General features: G+C 43.9%; 1 long non-coding RNA gene across 1 annotated transcript in view; it reads right to left on the minus strand.

Moving 5' to 3' along the window:
• Positions 1-5,457, minus strand: part of LOC131485761 (uncharacterized) — a 75,837-nt gene extending 70,380 nt beyond the window's left edge. The window contains exon 1 of the long non-coding RNA XR_009248998.1: positions 5,345-5,457. This is a non-coding gene — a long non-coding RNA (uncharacterized LOC131485761). The remainder of the gene's footprint in view (positions 1-5,344) is intronic.
• Positions 5,458-6,000: the final 543 nt, after the last annotated feature.

The raw sequence follows: 6,000 nt of genomic DNA on the forward strand, positions 1-6,000 counted from the left end.
ACGAAAATTTAGGAATTTATAACATCAGGGTTACAAATTAAAAGCTTATGGAAAACCGAAATTTACCCCCCTGACTGCTTATCTCAATCAAATTTACATGGAAATAACATTATACTGTAAAAGATTTTTTTTTTTTTCAACTGACTAAGTAATACTCTGGTTGAATTCCTTTTACCGGTATTTTTCAACACAGGGTCAGAGCATCAGAAAAGCCTTGGTTAAATGCCAATCACCGGCTTTATTCAAGGTCTCCTGAAACAGAATTTCTGGAATGAGGGCACAGGAATTACAGATTTTAAATGTCCCTTGGTTACTCTTACTCATCCTGAAGTTTGAGAACTGGTGCTCTAGCATATCTGCCTCACAGAGCCAGGCTCTGATGAACCAGATATAGACTAAAGCTCTGGAAACAAAAGCTGGCCTGGCATAGATTGCCCTCCTGAACACCGGGCAGAGTTCTGCCCCACTCTGGGTCTCCCTACCTTCCTCACTTCCCATAGAATTCACTCAAGTTAAGAGACTATTGAATAAATGAAGTAGGACACAAGAGACTTGAGTGTCTGAACAGATCCCTGAATAAAGATTGTATGAATGATCTAGAAAAACCCATGATCTCCTCCTTTTGGAATGAAAATGAAGGGACGATGAGCATTTAGCCACTGATGCCCTAGGGAACCCACTGCTCAGAGGGGGACCCAGAGGGCAGAGGAGAGATCAGATAGAATTTTAAAACCTTGGCTGACTCTCTGGTAAAGGTGACAAGTACCTTCTGATTTTTGGAATTATGATTCCACATAGAGAAGTAGTGTTAGACTTGAAATAAAACTTTTATGAGTCCTCCTTAATCTCAAATATTCTAGAATACAACCCCCTTCTATTAGGTCATAGGCACTGATTATTTATTTAAAAACTATCATCAGAGATCTCTGAGCTCTTTGATTTGCGTAGCCTGTGTGTTTGAGGCATGCTAGGGAACACAATTACTATAATTTTGACTCCTTAATACGGGCAATCCTGCCCGCCTTGCATGCATGTAGCTTCCAATCCCATTGGAAGCATGTGAGACAACCAAACTCAATAGCACCTGTAATTAATTACTCACTCATTCTTGTATTCATTCATTTGGGATTTGCCAATTTTTTATGGAGAACTTGCTACATGCAACATAGATACTTTTCTAGTTGCTGGGGAAAACAGTGGCAAACCTACCAATATAGTCCCAGTTGGCACAGAGCTTATAGTCTAATGGGGACAGTTCATAAGTAAACGGGCAACTTTGACAAGGAAGGAGCTCTAGGACAGGATTACATGGTCTCCATGGGAGGAAGCCAACCACAAGAACAAAGACAAGAAAAACTGGAGGTGGGGGTGTCAGCAACCATCCAGGTGAGAGAGGGGAACCACTGAGGGGTGTTCTGATCATTTTTCTTTCTAAGTAGTGGAGGTTAGGACAAGCCTAATCACTCACTTCTGTTAATGGATTCTGACCAATGAATCAATGCACAGAAGGCCAAATGTGAACCAAAATACATTATGAGCTAGCGAAGCTGGGCCTCCTCTCTCTTTCCAGTTTGAACTTATCTACTCAATTCCAGGACAGTGTCGCATCCCGTCCAGGCAGCAATAGCAAAGCACCATACAGATTGGGTGGCTCGCTAATAACGGAAATTTACTTCTTGCAGTTCTGGAAGCTGCAAATTCAAGATTGAGGCGCCAGCACATCGAGTTCTGGTGAGGGCCTGCTTCTGGGCCTACACTGCCAACGTCTTGTATCCTCACGTGGCGGAGAAGAGAGAGGGGAAGCAGGCTCTCTCGTGACTCATATAAGGACATCAGTCCCATTCGTGAGGGCTTCACTACCTTCAGTACCTCATCTAATTGTAAATATCTCCCAAAGGCCCCACCTCCTAATTTGCCATTTTGGGGCATAGGGGTTCAATACGTAAATTTGGGGAAGATACAAACATTCAGTCCACGACAGGCAGGAAGTAGAAATTAAGATTCTTAATCTTTCCAACTTTCCAAGGTCAGGCAGCATTGTGACCATAATTTTTCATGTTCCCCTATCTCGTGCCCTTAGGATGTGGTTTCCTAGAAGACTGTGGGCTTGGTTTTGTGTTAATCTTTGACCAATAGAAAACGCTGGAAATGGGGCACCTGGGTGGCCCAGTCGGTTAAGCATCCAGCTCTTGATTTCAGCTTGGGTCACGATCTCACGGTTCATGAGTTCAAGCCCTGCATGGGGCTCTGTGCTGACAGAGTGGAGCCTGCTTGGGATTCTTTCTCTCCCTCTCTTTGTCTCCTCCCCTCCCCACACTTGTGCACTCTTGTGCTCTCTGTCGCTCTCTCTCCCTCAACGTAAATAAACTTAAAAAAAGAAAGGAAAAGAAAATGCCGTGACAGTATGCTATATCTGAGCCGAATCCTCGAGAGGTCGGACACTCTTCTTCCACATGTTCTCAAAAACGCTACCACTTTGTGAAGAAGCCTGGACTACACTGCTGGAGGAGGAGTAAGCCCGAGAAAAGCCCAGCTGCCCTATCCAAAGTCCTTCTGGGCCAACTGCAGCTAGCTGAACTCCCCAACGCATGTAACAGTGCAGCCAGGATGAGCACAGCTGCCTACCTGACACATAGCTGACCACTGATATATCAAGTGAGCACAGAGGAAACCAGAACGGCCTGCTGACCCAGAGACTGGTGAATGGTAATGCTAGTTTTAAGCCACTGAGTTTCTGAGTAGTTTGTTACGCTGTAATATCTCACTGATACACTCCCTGAGGTTTAAGTGACCCAAGAGACAGAGATCGGGCAGAGAGGGACAGATAGTGCCGCTTTTATTGTTGTGACTTTGTAGTTTATTACTACAGCCCGGTTCACATCAGGTTCTATTTTAATCAACCATCAAAGGGAGGTAAAGATGCTGCAAATATTCCCTCTTACACTTCTTGAGTCAGGATCTGAGGTAAAGCTTGGAGGAAGAACTTTCTCTGAGTACCAAGGTCCCTCCCTGTGCCCTCTAATCTTCTCTATGGGCTACTCACATAAGTCACTCTTTGGAGAATATAAGAAAGTTGCCTGATGGCTATGCATTGGCTAGGACTGAAACAAAAATACAGAAAGAATCACAAAGCAAAGCCAACTTCTAGACTTTTCATTTTATTTCTTTTTTCTCCCCTAAAACCATACCCGTGCTGAAGTGTAACAAAATATATATATAAACAAGCTGTCAGGCTTCTGACACAGCCGATGCCTAGAGTCAAATGTTTCTGCTAAACTTTTGATGGAGCCCCGGGGAGGATAGAAAGAGTCCCAAACTGGGAGGGATTGGCAGCTGGGCTGGGAACGCAACCTGACCCTCCCTTCCCACTTCACAAAGAAGGTTTTGTTGGGATCATGGGGCATGGTGAGTGACCCCCCTAGAGCCACGGGGATAAGCTGCGTTCTGAGGGAACATCTGGGCTGCCAGCTCAAGCCAAGCTGAAACCCTATCCTGGCCAGGGTTGCTCCAATGAATCAGGTGTAGGTGTATTTTTCCAGGATGTTCAAAACCACATCTTACCCTGAGAAACAGGGTTTTGTCCATAGACGCTTTATTCCTAAGGGTAAATGATCCCCCTAAGTTCCCATGAAGCGTATGTTTACCAAGGCTTCATGCCCAAAGAATCAGACTCAAAGACTGAAAATATGGCCTCCACATATCCTTCTTCAAAGCCTCTTGGGAATCCTCGCCAATACAATCTCTATCCTGATCGGCAGACTCAGCCCATGCCATTACCACCTTGACTTTGTAATACAGTCTCAAAAGATTGATCACATGGAGCTGACAGACTGCATTTTTAAATTGCTCCTTTGTCATCTTCCAAGGAAATTCCCCAAACTTTGTCAGATTCTTCACTTCTTATCCTGCCTTCCCATTGTGCTATTGCCAATGGTAACACTCCTACTTTCAATACCCTTGATACGTACCATGAACTCTGGGGATATACTGATGTTAGATTACAAACAGTAAGATTTGCATTTAAAGAGTTCTTGGGGTACCTGGCTGGCTCAGTTGGTTAAGCGGCTCAGATCATGATCTCATGGTTCATGAGATCGAGCCCCACGTCAGGCTCTGTGGACAGCGCAGAGCCCACTTGGGATTCTCTCTCTCTGCCCTTTGCCCTATTGCCCCTCTTGAAATAAACAAATAAAAAAAAAAAGAATTCTTAATATTTAAATTCCACACGGATCAGTTTAACTTAATATGATTAACAAATTAGAATCTTAAATACCATTTCTGTATCTTATGGCACCCTAATAAGGTTGATAGAAAGATTTCCTATTGTATTGAGGCAGGGAGTCAGGGATAGTCACAGATAAATTTGGGACTACATCCCAAGGTCTTGACGTGAATCCTTAACAGTGGGGCACTGGTGTTTAGGGGATGGTCACGCGAGAGGACAAGGGCCAGGAACGGACCAGAGCAAGAAACAGGCTGAGGAGGAGAAGATCATACAGAACAGGGGCCTGCACTCATCCGCAAAGATGGAACCCCAGGCCACATGCAGACCAGAGACAAGCTAAGTAAGCACAGCCTCTTGCACATTATAATAACCGATGTAAACTTGCTTAGGAACTGTAATTTATGGGAAACGCTTACCTACATAAAACTAAGTTTTGCAAAACAGGGGACGACGGAGGACAGATGATAGCAGTTTGGAGCACGCAGATTTCATCTGGCAGCAAAATCAGATGTTCCAGAAGTATGCATACCTGAGTGAGTCTATTAGCACCACACTTCTCTTGTAACCCACCGGATTACATGGTTGCTATTTGCCTCCTCATCATCCAGTTCGCTCTCACTACCTACAGTGTCTCGATTTTACTTTGGGGAATTAGCCTCTTTTCCATTCTCACCTTTGTCATGAGATAGGGATGGGCCCCATCCTCAACTGTAGATATGGGCCTAGATTGGCTTACATCATTAAGTTTTTTTTTTCTTTATCACTGATTGGCTCAGTGATGGACATATAACCAAATCATGGCCAAGGAGATGAAATTCATGGGGATATTTTGTGAGACTTCTGACATAAAGTCATGTACTCTTTCTACAAACTTTTTTTTTTTTTTTTAAATAAACTGAGTGCCTGGTCATTGGCTAGGATTGAGACACTGATGGAGAGAAAACATGCTTCCTCCCCTCAATATGCACCCGGTGAAGGAGATAGTACTGTGAATAATTGGAATAATTAGCCTTGCTTCAAAGATACTGATGCATTGAAATGGAAGCAGAGTGGGGAGAACCATCCTTCGTGTCTGTGTTTGAAGAAGAGAGGAGAGTAGATGGGCACCCCTTCACTTACAGATGGCAGAATCATCTCCGAAAGGATGGTGGGAGCCTCAGGGTTTTCTGACGTCCCACTGGCTCCTGCCACTTCTTCACCGGATCTTCTGATGTGTTGGGGAGTCTGGGTCTCTCCCTTGAGAAACAGTTATCTCTGATTAGACTGAATTAATTTACTCCCCAGACCTTGATTTGCCAATATGATAATGTCTCGGGACTTAAGTGAGAAATCTTCTCATTATCTGGCCAAATAATGTCTGTCCAAGGGAGGAATACCAGGGAGGGTATCTTAACATCAAATGCAGGATTACCAAACAGAGATAACTATAAGGGATAAAAAGAAAAATGGGGTTAAAAATATGGGACACCCAGATGGCTCAGTCACTTAAGCATCTGACTATTGATTTTTGGCTCAGGTCATGATCTCACGGTTCACGGGTTTAAGCCCCGCATTGGGCTCTGCACGAAGAGTGCAGAGCCTGCTTGGAATTCTCACTCTCCCTCTCTGCCTGCCCCTCCCTGCTCATGCTCTCTCTCTCTCAAAATAAATAAACATGACACTTTTTTTTTTTTAATATGGAAATCTCACATACCATAAATCTGGGAAGTTTACTGAGTGGACTTTATTTTTTTTTTAACGTTTATTTATTATTGAGAGAGCATGAGCAGGGGAGG

The sequence above is a fragment of the Neofelis nebulosa genome, chromosome 9 (assembly GCF_028018385.1).
Source record: "Neofelis nebulosa isolate mNeoNeb1 chromosome 9, mNeoNeb1.pri, whole genome shotgun sequence".
NCBI lineage: Eukaryota > Metazoa > Chordata > Mammalia > Carnivora > Felidae > Neofelis > Neofelis nebulosa.